Source organism: Camarhynchus parvulus, chromosome Z (genome assembly GCF_901933205.1).
Source record: "Camarhynchus parvulus chromosome Z, STF_HiC, whole genome shotgun sequence".
In the NCBI taxonomy this organism is placed as follows: Eukaryota; Metazoa; Chordata; class Aves; order Passeriformes; family Thraupidae; genus Camarhynchus; species Camarhynchus parvulus.
Genome location: NC_044601.1, coordinates 13633096 through 13651781, shown reverse-complemented (window position 1 = coordinate 13651781; position 18686 = coordinate 13633096). Strand labels below are relative to the sequence as shown.

Sequence of the window (18686 nt, the reverse complement as noted above, 5' to 3'; positions counted from 1 at the left end):
TTTGCATTTAGGAACAATTTTGCAGCTAAACCAATATCTAAATTCTGGTTTCCTTTGCTTTACTGATTTTATGCCACTGACAATGTTTTAGATCACACTCTTTAGATTTACTTTCATAATTTTAAATTAGAGTTTGAGATTGATAGGTCAGTTAAAATATGATGGCAGAATATTAACAATGACAAGTAAAAAATTGATGATTGGTTACTGTAGAATACAGCTCAGCAGTGCAACAAGCACTTCCACCTAAATCAGTGTCTACACTACCAGTATTCATATAAAAATTCTGTCTCCCTAAATGCTACAATTTCCTGTTCAGACACATTCATTTGGATGAATTATAAACTAAAGGTTATTTCTACAGCATTTTTCATGAGCTAAGTCTTTCAGTTTGTAAACTAGCAAGAGCATGGAAGTAAACTATGCTGTCCAAAGCTCAGAAGTCTTTTTAAAATGAAAGTTTTAAAATTCATGAACACATGAAAGGTATCTGAGGAAGTTTTAGGAATCATAAAAAAAGAGAATTATCTTCTATCAATCATATACTGAAATTCAGTGTAACTTGTTCACCTCGCCAATAGATTTATTTTCTGCAGAAGGCAAAAGTATGGATCATCTTCTTCCTCTTCTTCTTCTCAGATTAATAAGTAAGGGTGACATTAATGTCAGTGCATTATAGGCCTTCTGCGCTTAGGAAATGGTACCATGAAGCATTTTGTATGTAAAAATTCTACATTATTTTCAAAAAGATATAATTAAATATCAAACCCTTACTAAAAATCATAGCGATTTTGCATGTATTTTTTTTGAATTCTGAGTTTTTCTAGGGTGTGTGACTTGAGAGAAAGGATTGAATGTTGTTTTTTCTTTCCATGGCTCCCCACAGTAGTGTTTTATGAAAGAGCTCACTAAAATAACTTATTGCATCATAGACCTGGTTACAGAGTCCAAATATATATCTGCATTGCTTTTCAAGTCCTACAAAATGTCCCAAACTTTAATTTTACTTGTATTTTTATTCTAGTACAATTGTCTATGGTAATTCATAAAACATAAATTGTCTTGCATGAGATTCAAGAAAAACTAATACAACCATGAAACACACAGTCTCTGCTCCAAGAGAGAAAAAAATCATTTAGGTAACCCAGAATTACTCCTAATACTTTACTAAGGAAAAAAAATTAAAAGGCACCAACCAATGTATTTTATAAGGAATTAACTTTATGGCAAACATTTGCCCCTCTGTTAGAAATTTCTGAACAGTCAGCCAAATTCTGAGCACTTAGGATCTAGGAATAAATTTTAGGAATTATCTGTCACAGGTTGTCCTCAGCATCTAGACATAGTTCTTATGTCTGTAGCATTTCCAAGAAATCTCTCTGTACTTACAGTCACATCCAAGGGTTCAGTTATAAAAAATTTAAAATACGTTAAGCAAACTGCAAATTTTAGATGAGATTACTAAAGCAGCATATATAGAGAGAAGAACCTTAATACACAATGTTTTTCATTTCTGAACACCAGCTCTTTAAAACTAATCCTCAAATGTTCCATATGCTACATAAATCATATAATATGCCACAATACTCTTTGTTGTAGTTTATGGTTAAGTCTACTCTTCACATTCCCCAACTCATGTATGTGGAATCATGCTATCCTTCACTATAACTGATTGCCAGAGCCTTAGATTTGTATCGCTGTGGAACAGGGGTCTAGAAAGAGTCAGCCAACATTCCTAAAATGAGATAATGCCTTTTGCATTGACCATAAAAAATGATTATTGGTGGAATATAAAGATACATTCAAACTTTATAGTGAATACCTTGAAAAAAAAAAAAACACAATAGTTTACATGTGTATGTTAAAGTGGGCCTGCTTTTAATCCGTTGAAGGCAGGTTGTGAATTTTTTGAAAGGCCATAAGTCATGCTTGGTGGTTTCTCTATAGTTCTCCCTCTTCCTCTTGGGCTTAATTCCAAGGTCTTCTCCAAGGGGTCATTACTTGCAAGTCAGGTCTGCTAGCAGTCTTAGAAATACATGAAAATGCCAATTAAACCACTGAACTTCATGGAGTGAATACTCCCAGTATTTTTGTGATCACAGATTTCATACCTTCAGTCACCCGAGATTCTAGGTAAATGGAGTGATCCGGCACACTAATGCAATTTGGAAAGCAGAGACATAGCTGACAAAGTATTTATACTTTTAATTTCTATCCTTAGAGCAGAATCCATTTAGCCATGGAATGACAAAACAGAAGATTAAGAGATTATACCAATTCTTCATGGCTTCACATTATGGTCTTTTCTAAGCCTACATTAGCACCGGCAGACATTTCTATAGCCATAGAGCACTTGAGAAGGTAATGAAGACAATACCCTTTATGTTTAATTCTCAGTACTCCTGATCCTGCCAGAAACACAAATTTGATTAACAGTAACATCTTTGAAACTTCCACTCAATTATAGACAGATAGACTTTTAGATATAGCACTGGACACCAGGAAAAAAAAACAAAACAGGAACTATTGGCCTGTGGTCCTGGCACAAAGCTGTGCTGAGCCAAACTCAGTTAAAGGAAAAGTCATAAATATTTATAGTGGAATATAGAGGAAAAAGGGATGCAATAAATACTTTTCTGTTTTCTGTTTCAGATTCATATTTCTATTCCTGTCACCCTAATTTCACAGTGATTTTCTGACACAACTCCTTTCTCTGCTAGTAGGCAGTTTTCTTCAAAGAATATTGACTGGCAGCAGCTAAACAAGTTCAATCATGATCAGAAGAAGATGCTTTGAAATAATAATGAACATCATCATAACCACTCCCATTAGCTCTTTCTTTTTCTGTTTTTCCTTCCTTTATGAATAAAAATAACTAAAATCTAGTAGTGTTAATAAAAAAAAAAGGAATGAACTGCATTCTATAAGAACATCAAATTCAGTCATTAACCCATCACTGCTCAAGTCCACTACTAAGCTATATCCCCAAATGACACATCTAACAGGGATAGTGACTCAACCCTGGGTAGCCTGTTCCGGTACTTGACAACATTTTTCTGGGAAGATATTTTTCCTAATATCCCATATAAACCTTCTCTGAAGCAGCTAAAGCCATTTCTTTTCAGCCTGTCACTAGTTACCCAGAAGACACTGACATCCACCTCACTGCAACCTCTTTTCAGGAAGTTGTAGAGAGGAATAAGGTCTTCCCTGAGCCTCCTTTTCACCAGCCTAAACACTCCCAGCTCCCTCAATCAGTCTTCAGAAAACTTGGTTCCAGACCTTTCTACGACTTTATCGCCTTTCTCTGGAAATGACACAGCACTTTAATGTTTTTATTGTAATGAGAGATTCAAAACTGAACACAGGTTTCAAGATGAGACCTCACCAGTGCCAAGCACAGGGAGATGACCATGGCCCTGGCCACACTAATGCTCACAGATTTGCTTTCAGGAAATTTTATTTATTTTAAAGAGCAGGCTAAACCAGTGGAAATATGGTTGGACTTCTGGACTTGAGAAAATGGCAGCGGTTTATGTTTACTAGAAACCAAGGTAAATGGGAATCCAGAGACATCCTAGCTGATCAGAATTTGGCAAATATTGTCCGGATTTTCCAATATGGAAAGAAGGAGGACAGAAACAGGAGGCCTGTCAGTCTCACATGTCACATGATGAGTGACCTGGCCCTGTGCTCTTCGGGATCTTCATAAATTATTTGCATGAAGGACTGAAAGGGATAATAAGTACATTTACAGGTGATTCAAAATTGGGAGATGTTCCTGATTCTCTCCAAGGCAGGCCCTGTAGAGGGACCTGAACAAATCAGAGGGCTGGGCAATCACCAACCACATGAAGTCTAACAAGTGCAAGTGGGATGAGGCAACCCTGGATGTACAGACAGACTAGGGAATGAGAGGCTGGAAACCAGCTATGCAGAAAGGGGCCTGGGTTGATTACAAGTTGAACATGAACCAGCAGTGCCCTGGCAGCCAGGAGGGTCACCCGTGTCCTGGGGGGCATCAGGCACAGCATCACAGCCAGGCAAGGGAGGGGATTGTCCTGCCCTGCTCTGCACTGGGGTGGCCTCACCCCAAGTGAGTCCTGTGTGTAGCTCTGGGTGCCACAGCATAAGATAGATATGAAATTATTCTAGAAAGTGCAACATAGATGGTAAAGGACCTTGAGGAGAAACCTTGTGAGGAATGGCTGAGACCACTCGGTCTGTTCAACTTGGAGAAGAGAAGAATGAGGGGAGATCTTGTTGCAGTCTACAACCTTCCTGCGAGGAAAGAGGAGGGGCAGACCCTGACCTCTGTGGTGACAGTGACAGAACCCAGGGAGATGGCCTGAAGTTGAGTCATGAGAGGTTTAGGTTGGATATCAGGAGAAGGTTTTTCACCCAGAGTGTGACTGGGCATTGGAACTAGCTCCCCAGGCAGCCTGGTCACATGAAACATTTGGACAAAGCTCTAAGGCATATGGTGTGCCTTGTAGCACATTTTGCACATCTTGGGGATGGTGTCATTAAGCAACAGGAGCTGGACTCAATAGACCTTGTGAGACCCTTCCAACACAGGGTATTTTGTGATTCTGTGATTCTGTGAAACATTTTTGCCTCTTTTTTAGATACAATGCAAAACATGTCTAGATGAAAAAAGTCTGATCCTGCCTCTTAGATTTTCAGGCAAATAAAATCTGATTTGTATATTAGAAGTCTGGTTCTTTATGGGCAAGAAAGGTAACAAGACCAAGCTATCTAGGGATTCTGACCACCATCCTGATGTGTACATTTTCTTGACACTTGAAGTGAAACGAGAAAATTCATTATATGTAAGAGCAAAGATGATACTGTGGCATCAATGAAAAACAAGGAAGTTCCTGGCTGCCCTAATGAATACTCTTATTTAAAGCAGATTTCATATCACTGAAAATATACTCAGATTTTTTTTTGTGTACATTGCTTTTCTGGAAGTTTTTTGTGCAAATCCCAATGGCATTGTTTCAACAATGATCTTTCCCCTGCAATTGTTTTAACACAGATAATAAAGTCTCAATTTATTCATGGGCCTGGATGAGTCAAGTTTCCTTTTCACAATGAGGACTCAGAATAATTCCTTAGCTAAAGGATTGTCCTTTTTTCTATACCATCATTGCTGCCAAGAGTCCTATCATATCTGTTGATTTGAGAAATTGAAAAAGGAGTGCATTAGAATGAAAACACAAGTAAAAAATAGTATCTGCTGCTTCTCAGATTCATGGCTGATGTATTCTGTTTGAATTGAACAACCCAGAAAAATGCATGTTTTAAAAATCAAAATGAAACATATTTAGTATGGTTTCATATTTTTGAGTGCTTGCACTTGCAGATTACATCTTGCTTTCTGTGACCAAGTAAATTAACCAGAACAATACAGTTGAACTACTGTGAAAGAAAAAAAATTAGTCACCTTGACACAGTCTGACAATCACTATGACAATTATGTGAAAGAGTCAGCTGAATGTTCAGCAAAATGCTGTTAATACTAGGTCTAAGATACATAGCAAATAAGGGCTTCTGCCAGTATTAAGAATGCAAACCTAGTCAGTCAGTTAATTACTTAACATGCAGAAGATTCCATAACTTATCCTACATTTCACAAAATGACAGACTTCTTTCAGTGAGCAGTCTGCCTTATCCATAAAGGTGCTGCAGGTGTTTCAAATAACTGGCTGATTGCCTAGTGAACGGTCCATTAGAACAACTGCAGATGACATGAAGAAAACAGAAAATTACAAGTCTCATAGAAGAAAAAAAAATGCAAACAGCTTCCTACCCTAGCTAAAATAATGTAAAATACACTTCAAATCCAATTGTAAAATACAATAAATCCTTATAATATGAATTTAGGGGAAAAAAATCCTTACAGAAATTTTTGAGACTGCCTGATCATTGCCCAGTGCTACAAAGTCAACACATAGGAATGTTGTGGAATCTGAAGAGATTGAACATTATTATTTAGCTCCTACTATTTTGCAACTCTAAACAGCATATTGATGTAACCATCTGAATAGATCTTTCTGCAAAATAATGTTGTTATTCAATATATTTGGATAGGTTCTTTAAAAAGCATGTAAATTGAAATATTCCACATATTGTATGGATGCAGCATCCCAGCATTTCCTGGAGACCTTAATCTCTGTTCTCTCATATTGTAACTACAAAATTATATACAAACAAGAAAATAAAACAATCACTTTTCTCTCCTTAAATCTTACCACTGTCTAATGGATGTCCCACATACTTTCCTTGTACTACATACTTTCCTTGAACTTCTTCCCTTTATTAGCTTGAAATACTGAATTTCAATTCCTTGCCATAACCTATACAGCCTAATGTGTTTTTCAAACAAGCAGGTATTCAAGACAGAGTTTCTCTGTGTTGTAAAGTACTTTTCCCTCTAAGGAATTCCTAATGCAGCTCTCTCTACCCAAATTCAGATTTCTAGGGTTTCATACAAATGAATTTTCTATCTGATAGACAAAGATAGAAATATTACTTGCGGTTAGAAGCAGCAGTGACCATTACGGTATCACAGTTAACATGAAGGTATCAGAGGGAGAAAACAAGCTTGGTTTCTGACAAAGAGTATAACCATGTAAACCTTTCCTTTCCATGGAAACTAAGATTAAAAAAAAAAAAAAAGCAACCTTAGTAATTTCATCAAATAGAATGTAATATCATATCATATCATATCATATCATATCATATCATATCATATCATATCATATCATATCATATCATATCATAATACAATACAATGCCTTCCTGAAACATAGTCATTATAATTAAGAATATCCATGAAACATGGGAAGGTGTTTAGAAATTGCTAAGTAAAATGGTGCATTTCATTATCATATAATATTCAGTGAAGCAAGACTACACTATATCTTACTACAGTACTAGCATAGAGAAGAACCTTAATTTTAAAGAGAAGAGCTAAGCAAGCCATTTCAGAAGAAGATAAATAAGATGGGAACTAGAAAAAAGGGATAAATGTCTCAGAACATTGTGGAATTTAGAAATATTAAATTGAAAGCTCATATAACCTGATTTTACTTAAATACAGAAGGTTTGAGAGAAACTGCACCCCCAAATGTCCCTAGAACATGAAGTGCCAGAAAATATACATTTCCATTTTCTTACTCTCCTCCTTACCTGAATATTTATGGGGAACGTCCAGGAATCTGAGACAGGACAAACTGCTTAATCGATCTCCATGATGGATTCTGGAGTGTGTCAGTGCTATGTTATGTGGCTGATATTTTAGAGGGAGGAGTTGTAAATCCAGAGGGGCCTTGGCAGGGTTGACAGGTAGGTCTGCACAACCTCACGAAGTTCAGCAAGTCCAGGTGTCAGGCCCTGCACAGGCATAAAGACCCTATCTGGATCAGGAGTGGATTGAGAGCAGCCCTGAGGAGGAGGACTTAGAGGTGCTGGTGGAGGAAAAACTGAATGTGATCCTGTAAAGTGTGCTCACAGGTCAGAAAGCCAAACATGTCCTGGGCTGCAACCAAAGCATCCAAGTGTGGGCTGCAGGGGAGGGAGGGGATCCTTCCCTGCTGCAATGCATTCAGCTCTGGAGCCACCAGGAGGATTTGGATTTTTTTAACTGAGTCCAGAGGAAGGGACAAAGATGATCAGATGTATGAAACACCACTCCTGTTAAGACAGGCTGAGAAAGCTGGGTTAAGCTCTGCATATAAACAATTCTCTTGATTTTAAAGGAAACATTTCTAGGTGCAGTGCTAATTATCAAAATACACGAGCTTCATGTAGTATAGTTTTTAGACACTCACAAACTACCTGCAAGGCCTGTTGTTACCACAAATTGTTTCTTCAAATAGATATTTTTGCAAAAAATCCAATGAAACAAGTCTGGTACTCAGCATTTCCTGATTTTGAAGACTATAATGATGTGTTTTCAGAGGGCCTTTTTTTTTTCAGCAGCAGATCCAAAGCAGACTGAAAAGTCAGGCAAAATTTCCAGTTGATTTTCACAGACTGAACTGAAGAAAATAATAGAAATACTAGATACATTTTTTTGGTCTTTTTTATGGTCTGTGAAAAATCTTTATAAGCGACTGTAGCAATGCTCAGTTCCTAGAAACATGAAAGTACATCTGGGCATTTAAGACTGCAAATCTAAAATTCCAGAAATGCAGTACACGAAATCTAAACTCTTAATCTACTCTTTCTGGACAGCAAATTTTTATTTTTTTAAAAGTTACAATTACTTTTTAATAACAAAATGAGTTGCCATCTGACCATAAGTTTATATAGTATGTCTTTGATTGAGCAGTCATTACATTCTTATAATGTAGACTAATGACAAGTCTAATCTGGACTTATATTGGTGCCTCAGAAGTATATAAACTACATCAGTCTTAAATACCTGAATAAACATTATTAAACCAAAGCATCAAAAAATACAGGTCATGGTATTTGTAAAGGAATATGCTAGACTCATACTCCAGGAGCTCCATGGAGTTAATTTCTTCTCAGATCACAGCTGAGCTCTGTCAACTTCTCTGAACATTCAACAGAACTGAAAAATAAAAAGGCATCTGCAGTCTTCAGAAAATCCTCAGACCTAAGTCCCTTAGAGATTTTCTGGTTTCTGAACTGCGTGCACCAAATAATTTTTGTGATTTAACCTTGGCACTACTGAAATAAAGGTTGGAATTTCAAATTACGCTAGCTGTTATAGTAGGATTGAACTCTTAAGTTTTAGATCTCTTCAGATTTATGTATTATTATTCACTCTGATAAAACAAATTAATTTTTCATCTATTTATAGGTTTTAAAAATATATAATTTATTGCTAAGATTTCCTGAGGCCTAATACTTAAAGAAGCAAAAGATATATTTAAATACTGCTTATATTTCCCAATTTTTCAGTAGGAAAAAAATTAGTCTAGGAAATCAGAGGCATAATTTTATTAAGCCATGATGTATCCCCCTAAAAACTGCTAAAAATGCTATTTATTTATTAATATTTGAAGAGAGCAGCAAAACTTATATTAAGGTGTATTATGAAGCAAGTAGAAATTGCTGTGAAAGCTTAGGTACTTATTTTACCGAGTTAATTCCAGGCAACCTACATTTAATATGAAGCGCGTTTGTACAAAACTGTCATAAAATGCATAAATGGGAATAAATCTATTTATGCAGTCACATTTCTTTTCATTTTTCTTATAAAAGCAAATATGAAAATGTAGCCTGATACATGAATAGTAATTTGCTTTCTTACTCAAATGTTACAGACATTTCTATGAGAATACCTGTAATTTTTCAAACCTGTTTGGAAGTAAATCTAATTTTTTAAGTCACTACTACAGATGAACAGAAAATGAGTAGGAAACAGGATCCATTGCAGTCAGGTGTTAACACCATACAAAGAAGATTCCCATTCTAGAGGATGTACTGCCTAAACTGAAAAATTAGTTTAGATTTTGCAAAGAAAAAAATTAACCAGAAGGAAAAGAAGCAACTTTTCCAGGACCATATGTTGATATGTACATAGAAACATGATCTACAAGCCCATCATAGTTCACAATTCTACTGTTAATTCCTGTACTGCTCTCTATCCTTCTAATTAAAGACATTGACTTGCTTATGCTTGAAGCTGTATTTTAAAAGCAACATGTCACAGCCTCCCAGTGATTCAGATGAAGACATTCTGCTTTTCGTCTAACAATGTCTAGATTCTTGGTGACACTTGTCATAGGGATGAAGATTGTTCAAGTTGTAGCTCAGAGAGAAAATAGGCAGAACTGATACAAACAAAGGGACTTATTCACCCTTTATTTTATAGTTAGTGTTCTCTTATCTGAAAGTTGCAGAGCTTAATCTTTCACCCCATCTTAAAATTAAACCTTTCTAAACACATGTATTTGACACAAGGAAAGAGAAGGCAGATACCTGCACTAACAGAAATCAGTAAGTATGAGATTAATTTTAAAGTTTAAACCACAATATTTTCAATTTGAAACCATTAACAATCTGTCCACAGAAGAAAGTATTTGTAACTCTTACTGATGCCTGAAGAATTTGTAGATCTCTCTGTTCTACAGCCTTAGCTTGACTTTTAAATCAGCTTGTCATAACCAAAGCTAGCTACTGTTGTTCCTTGCTTCATAGATAGGAGACCCAGAGTGCAAACAGAAATTTTTGAATTTCTGTTAATTTCATCTCCATTTATCTCCATTTTATTTTTAGCTCCATTATTTTTCGTCTCGGAAGTGAAAGAGCATGGAAGCAGAGAGCAGGTTAACAATGGTTGTGTGGGCTCTTCTGAGACCTCTTTCTGGCACTAAATACACAGGGAAGACCACAGACCACCAAGAACACCAGGAGTTAGCCCTAATCAGGAGTCCAGCTCCATAGAATGATTTGCAAAAGCCTTGCTTGATTCATAGGTGAAAAACCAGGTTTTCCAGCCTTACAAAATCTATGTCATTATTGTCTATCAAAATCTGGATTATTGCCTTTTCTAGTAGCAACACAGGTTCTGAAGCAATTCTTATAGGATATGGCTTTGGCAGATTTCTGTAGTCAGTGTTTGACTAGAGCTGGACCAGATCATCACTGTACATCCCTTCCAGCTGAATTATTCTGCTCTATCCTATCCTATCCTATCCTATCCTATCCTATCCTATCCTATCCTATCCTATCCTTATAAATCAAAATAGTAATCTTCAAGATGATTGCCTGAAGGATATATTACTTTTTCATATAATTGTGAATTAGTTGAAGAGAGACATTATGGCACTTCTCAAATCAACTTATTAGTATGGTTTCCCAGGGCTGAGATCAAAAAACTTGACTATGACTTTTCATATAAGATTGTTGACTGTTCTGTTTAAGTAGCAGAGGTTTAGATAGCTTAGAAGATATTCTATTTTTTCCATATACAAGCAACTAGTACTGTTAAATATATCTAAGGTGACTTTTAAAGTAGATCTAACTAGAGATCACAACATGATTTCAAATTTTTTGGGATTAAAATAAAATTCTGTTTTGAAATAAAATCGAGGACCTATTAGGGAGACACAAATTAGTGTTTTGTAGTTTGATACCTGTAGCAGGTTGACTGCTGGCCAAATGCCAGCGCACTCATGAGAACCATTTACTACATTGATCTGGAGTAGGACCTATATCAGAATACTACTAGATGGTTTATCACAGGAAAATTGTGAATTTCTACATTGGTTCTTAAATATCAAGTAGTAAAAAATAATAAAAAAAATCTGGCTGTTTAGCCACATACTGTATTCAACAGAGAAACTTTCTCTTAAAAATTTGAAAGAAAGCTTTTTTCTTTTGTACAGAGAACATTTCAAAGAAAGGTTGGAAACATTTCCATTAGTACATTATAAGAAAGAAAATACAGATAAAGCCTGCATAACCTAATAGCATTTCACAAAGTATAAAAGTATATGGCAGATACATGTTTTAATATTTTCATGACTACAGTCATGATACCTCTCTTAAGCAGTATTAGCCATGTCATTATGGATTCTTAAATTAAAATGTGCTTACCTTACCCTGTATTTTCTACAAATTTTTCCTATATACATTACAAATTTGGAGAATATTCTTTATGCTATGATCAGAAATACATTATTTTTGTTGCTGTTATTTTGTTTAATTTTTCTTCTTGAAGTGTGATTCAGTACAGAGGATCATCATGTTAGGAATTGTTGACACTGGTGAAGACTAAACACAAACATCACCAATTACTTAATCACCAGTGTTTTGAATCTCTGGTTTTCTATTACAGTGACTGTCTCTTAATTTATTTAAATCACTGATGTGATTTCTACTGTAGAGAAAATGGAGAATGTGAAATTCTAGTTCATCTAAATCACTGTAAAGCTAGAACACATTGTAACATGATCTCAAATATCTTCATATAACTGAAACAAATGCCTACTGAAGTGATTGCTATTTTCTTGCATGAGAGAAAATATAAAAAGCATTTTAACAAATTTTCAACACTTTATGCAAATATGAACACCAATACAGAAGCAATTATAAGGTAGAATAAATTGAATAGATGACTTCTACTTTTGATAATTCAGTATTTCTGGTAAACTGAGTGCTACTGATGTGACATGAATAATAATTTTCCATACTTGAAAGCTGGTGTCCTGAGAAAACCTTGGTGGGATCAGCAGGGGAAAATCTTCATACTCCTAATTTCTTGTGGTTACCATAGGAGAATAAATTAAAATCAGCTTTGTTGGGGGAGGGCAGAAGGTTCCCCAGCTATTTAGAAAACATGCAATTAAATTAATTCTAAAAAAACCCACACTGTATCTCAGGTTTTTACAGGATATTCAAGACAAAAAAGGATGCTTCTTGAGCTCTAATAATCTATCATTTCTCCTGTCTGTGGGCTGCAAATTCATTATTCTTTTTTTACTAATTTTATTTCACCAAATTACCTTATCTAAGGCAATGTAGATGCAACAGAAATAGAAAATCCAAAAAATACTCTCTATTTGCTCCTTTTTCTGTACGCTCATCATGCCATCACCTTTCTGCAAAATGCTTACAAGGTACTAAAAAGTCAGGGGGGCGACCCTGGAGGAGCATTTATCATTTTACAAAGGGATAAAGAACCATGCTTTTGGAAAATGAGCTTTAAAACTCGCCTCTGTAAGACAAACTGATTATGGCAATTTCATTATACAAGAGAAAAGTAAAAACATCAAGAAATCAAGATGAAATCTCCAGATTTCCTCTAAATTTACTAGACCTCAGAAGGATGGCACAGCTGAAATACTGAAGGTAGTTTTGGAGGCTTCAGGAAGATGAGGGGAAAAATTTTAAACACACTGTGCTCTGAGTAACTCAGAAACCTGTTTTGTTTCAGCTGTGGAGCATCTCGCACCAAAAAACAAATCTAATGTCAGTGTTTGGTTAAGAATTTGGCACCCAATCTTTCCAAGTAGCACAATTCAAAACTACTGCGTCTATCTCATATCACAATATTTTGTGTTAAGAAAATAATCCTCACAATCTACAACAACATTGCCTAAAATATACATTTAATTATTAATCAAGGTTTTCCCTCATCACAGCCAGATTGGTCTTGTTAGTGAGCTTGCATTCTTTGATATTTGGCCTAGAAGGAATTCAAAGTTGAAAAACATAACAGTTAAGAGGAATAGGGATTGCTGCTCTCATTCCGTAGCTACTATAAAAAACTGTAGCATCTTCTCAGAGGACAAGATGAAAATGGAGTGTGTATTAAAAAAAAATTAAAAATTTATCATATAGCTGTCAATATAAGCCAGATATGGAATTTATTGGCTGTGTAAAGACAAGAACTTGGCCTTGTTGGAAAAAGATTGACTTACTTATGAGTATTACTGTTGTAATATTATGGAAAAACTAGATTTTCATAATTCAGATGTCCTTTTCGCCTCTCAAGTTCAGCTTAACACATTGTTAACAGGCACTTCCTTGTAAGACAGAGTAACTTCTTGTACAATGCAGTGATTCCACTCTTGCTGAATGTTAAGTATGTGATATGCCTGGTCTGCATTTTCAATGAGAGCAAATGGAGTGCATAAACCTAGACATTACTGCAGCTCTTGATAAGAAGACTGCCAACCTAAGAGTTACAGTCAACATCTTGCCCTTTACTATCTTTTCTGTAAAGGTTACTAATATCTCTTGGGACTTGTTTCAATGCAAGTGAACTGCTCAACATTTTCTGTAAGCTTGGTCATTTCTCTTCCAGTTACTTCATCATCTGAAGCAATGACAAGAGAAAGAGACGCAGCAAAAACGGTTAATAGGCTGTAATTTAACTCATGCCAATTAAAGAGCTAGTCCTGACTAAGAAAATTATACAGAGAGCATATATGAGACATGAATTTGTCTCATTAGTAAACCAGATGTATTAGGAGGGTTTCAAATTCTGTAATTTTTAAAGTATCTGTATCTAGCAATGGAAGTACATGGTTGTTTCCATAGTGAATCTGCATGGCCATTGATAAAGGCTGAAAAAGTATTAAGGATTTCTTTTTTCTTGTTTGCAGTCACATTAATTAAAAAAAAAAATTTGGACCTCTGTACAGTGGGTGAGAGAAAAATACAGGTATTTCTCATAAACTCTGAGAGTAAGTATACTTTCCACTGGCATTTCTGGTACACGATTTTTCTGTTAAATTCTTATAATTTATGTGATAAAAATGGTGTTAATTGCACAAAATACAAAACATAGCTTCTCAAGCAGATATTTAAATAAGAAACTGTTTACCTCCAGGTTTAATGTCTGTTCTACTTTCCCAGTCTTTATAAGAGTCAGAGATCCAAATTATGGTAAAAATTTTGCCCATGTACCAACATCTCTGTTTATGATAGACAAATGGGAGTGAATTCAACTATCTGTCTTGTCATGCTGCCTATGAATAAAACATTATAAAAACCCCTTATTCCTCTCCCTTTTCCTCTTCCAACTATAATTCAAATTTTCATTGAAACTTATGCTGCGTCTCTTATTACATTTGATTATAAATAATTTATCCAAATAATTTTCTCTCCAGATATATTATTTTTTTCAAAATAGCAAAAGATATTTTTGTAGTTAATGCCACCATTTTTCTTTTTCATCCATATATTTGTAAATAATGCTAGTTGTTCCATTTGGTGCCTGAATGCAAGTCACCAATGAAAAAGCATTATTTCAGAGAACTTACATAAAACCAGATAAAGGCGTATTCCCAATATTAAAGTACAAAAATAAAGGATTGGAAAGTTTATATAGTTTGACAGAGGCTATGGAGAAATAGATCCAATAAATCTTGGCACATTCTATAACTACAAGACAATCCTATCAGCTTTCCTTACCAAGCACAAAATAGGAAAGAAAAAGAAGCACCCTAATGTTGTCCAAATTCAAAAACTATTGTGTGGCATTATATGCTCCTGAGTTTACCTCTCACAGTCTCCAGTAACTCCCAGAAGCTAAGCTTTCAAGCGAGAGATCTCCAAAAATGAGATTTTTAAAAAAGTACATTCAGTTCAGTATGAAAATCTACAAATATCTAAAGAAGCTCTTTTCTTCTAACATATAGGGCTACAATTCTATCTTTGTGAGATCTACTGCCAATTACAAGGCTTTAATCAGTGAATTGAAGGGAACAGCTACAGAACTAAATAATGCAGAAATACTACTACAAATTATATTCTCACATTTTGATTTTTGAATAGTTTCCACTGGGGATTTTACTACTGTGTCCATCTCTATATGGACTGCCGGCATACAGTTTCTTTATATAGAATCTGAGGAGCACAATTACTTAGTGGAGAATGGATATGATGCAGAACACAGTGTAACACCAATGGCCAAGGGGTATTCTATTTTCCTGGCGATTTTCTGTTTCAGCACCATTGGTCAAGATGAAAGAAAAATTTCCTCCTTGCATTAGTGTAAAAAAAAAAAGGCAACAAAAGAATTGCTCATTGCGAAAGCTGAAACAAAAGCTGAATATTCCCTTCAAAAACAGACATCGGCCGAAATATAATTTTGCCAGTCCAGGGCACTTCTGGTCAACACAAATGCTGTTCTGTTTGCCAGGAAGAGGAGGAAGAAGAATATTACATCAAAGTGTATGCACACCCATCTCTAGCGACAACAGTGTACAAAAAGGTTTCTTTCATTATCTCTTTGTTACCACTTCAAATAATAGAATAATTATGCTCACATCTGAAGAAGGAATATTTTTGTCAAAGTAAAAATCTGCCATGCGTAACACAGCTGTGTTTTGTTTAGGCTAAAATAAAGAAGTTCTTCTATGGAGAAATACTACCTATAACCCCCAGTTATTATAGTTCATTGTCTTTGAATCTTCTCCAACTGGACTACTCTGTGATGCAGCACTGTGACTTCCCTCACTTCCACTTTACCACATTTGAAATGAAAAATTAATGTATTTATGTATTTTTAACATCTTGACTTAAGAAAACAGTGATAAATTAAATGTATTCCACTATTTTTACTGGAAATCGGGTTTAATGCCACTAACACTCGCATTCAGGATGTTTTTCTACATTTTAAATAATTTGGTCATGTCCATAGGGTCATGATGATTTAACAACTCATCATCACATATTTCTGTATCAAGATGAATGTAATTTTCTGAGATGTTCTTTGATGGATTAGATTTATTCAAAATGTTTCAAGGAAGAACCTAAGAAAGATTCTTTCCTGTAAGAAAAAATACAACTATGCTTTCCAGATTTTAAACACTTATCCAATGCACCAATTTTGCGTTGAAACTCAGCAAAACTATTTCATATCTTTTAAAATAATTTGCTGGAGTCATATAGTATTTTTGTAAATAATGTTGTGGGCTACTCCCACTTGACTGTTGTTTTCATTTATGTAGGTGTACTTGTACTAAGGTGGCTTCAAATACTTTCCAATTGTACAGATAACTAAAAAATCTAAATGTGTGCACTCGCAGAACCAGTAAAAAATCACAGTGGTCATTAAGCATAATTCTTTATAGAAGTATATACACAGTTTTCAGCTACACACAAATAGCAATTAACCCCTCAATTGACAGTGTGTTGGATTCTGCCGATAGATTTCTATTTCACTGTCTGCTTCATACACAAACCAATGATTGCAATGCCTGGGTTCTCTGTTGACTGAAGATGCCAGTAAGAAGAAACTCCAGTAGAGACATGTTGTACAAGAGGTGCTTTCTGGGGAGTTTTAAAACGCTCCTTTCACAGATGCTTCATTCAGTTGGCAGTTGATAGTCCTGTAACCTGGCTAACTGAGAAGGCTGAAACTCCTCTAGGGTTAAATGACCAAAGTGTCACTGTTGCAACAATTTACACTTATGGGAAAGAAAATTCTTTCTCCTCAGTGTCAGGTATAAAAGGATGTATATATCTGACACTGGGACTTTTGTCAGGGACTTTTGACTGAAATCAGAAATCCTCCCAAGAGTTGTTGTAACAACTTGATTTCTTTTTCCCCCTAGGTTAAGGCAGCTTTTATTCTAAAGAAATGTGGAAATACTACAGGAATATCTACAGGATATGTAGCTATACCAGAGAGTATACCTTGTACAATAGACTAGATATGTTTCTGTAAAGCGTACAAAGGTCCCCAGATGGGCTGTGAAAGGTTCTGTGAAAATTCCTAATATCCTGTACTACAAATAGCTACAGATATTCTGTTCGCTAAACAGCAACCTATGTCACTAAAACACAAAATGATTGTGTGCTGAGCATATGCCCTCATCTTACCTAGCTTTAGCCAGGTATTATAATTTTATAATATTTTTTCCCTGTAATCTAAAATCCTTCCTATTCCAGAAATATTTTGGTGGAAATTAAACAAATTTTAATGCAGGCATTATTAATAAGTCTTCTATGGTATGGTAAAATGTTTCCTTTTTCTAGCATGTTTTGATTTTTTATAAAATGAATGTGCTCAATATTTTAAGCTCTTTAGAGATTTTATTGTACTTGCTCTAGCTGCTGCATCATGTTGCTACTCTAACTTTCACTTTTATAGACAGGCAAAAAATGTTGATACAAAGTCTCTGCAAAGACTTCAGAATACCCTCAAAAAATATATGTTATTTAAAACATATAAAACAGAAATATATCTGTTTCTGTGGAAAAGATGTGGAAACCCCTATTATTTCTCTCTGAGAGAAATAATTTTTCCTACATATTTATTGCTGACTTTTTTTCCTGGGTTTGGATGGACTGCCTCCCAAGTATTTGCATAAAACAAAGGCTCCTAATGAGATCTTAAGCCTCCTTGTGACACAGCAATTCAGTACAGCCACTAAATGTGTGCACAAACTACAGGCAAATATCAGCCTCAATTATCATATTACATTAATTTTCCAAAAGACCAGCAATAGCTGTATCCCGAGATAAAAATGACACTGTCAATTAACTGCAACATCTATTCAGAAAAGGATGTGGTGTTTCCTTATGATAACTGCTATCTAACTGTGATAAGACACCCATACCACAGCATCACATAAAAGACAGGAGTTTTGTTTCAAAGAATACATGTAATTTTCATTGCTTATTTTGAATGATTAGTTAAAATAATTTTTAATTATTATTTTAGGTAAATTTTAATTGCTGCATATTAACCAAAAAGAGCATAAGAAAGATTTGAATAGTGCCTTGAATGATGTCTGGTTTTGTCTTTTTCTAGTTCTTGAATAAACTTCTTATGTATGCTTGCTTTCAAAATGAAATTAAATGAAGTTCCTAAATGAACTTCTGTCCATAACAGCAGGCTTGCCTGTTCACATTCTCTTGATTTTACCATTGCTAATGATTTGATTAGAAGAAACTTAGTGGAATTCTTCATCTAGTAGAGAAAAAATTGCCCTATCCCTGCTGAAGCCAGTCTGAAACAATGAAGGTCACTTTATCAATGTTAAAAAAGAAATAGGTTGGATACGGAAGAAAATAAATTAGTTCTTTGATGGGACTTTTTTTCACTGAGACTAAACCTCCTATAACAAACACACAAACGACAATTGACACTAGAAAGTTAAACGCACTTAAACACCAGCAATAGGAGAGCCAAATTTCTTTTATAGCAAGAGTTAGGAAATAAGGTGAGAATGTGGTAATAA

The 18686-nt window shown here is 35.1% G+C and overlaps 1 protein-coding gene across 3 annotated transcripts in view; it reads right to left on the bottom strand.

The window, feature by feature from the left end:
- LINGO2 (leucine rich repeat and Ig domain containing 2) overlaps window positions 1-18686 on the bottom strand; it is a 489656-nt gene that overhangs the window by 363565 nt on the left and 107405 nt on the right. Inside the window, exon 1 of one of the 3 annotated variants that reach the window (XM_030968284.1) lies at window positions 6539-6655. The exons of the other annotated variants lie outside the window; for them this stretch is intronic. The gene's annotated coding sequence lies outside the window, so the exon portion shown is untranslated. Of the gene's footprint in view, window positions 1-6538; window positions 6656-18686 lie in introns of those variants that run through there. 3 annotated transcript variants of the gene reach the window in all.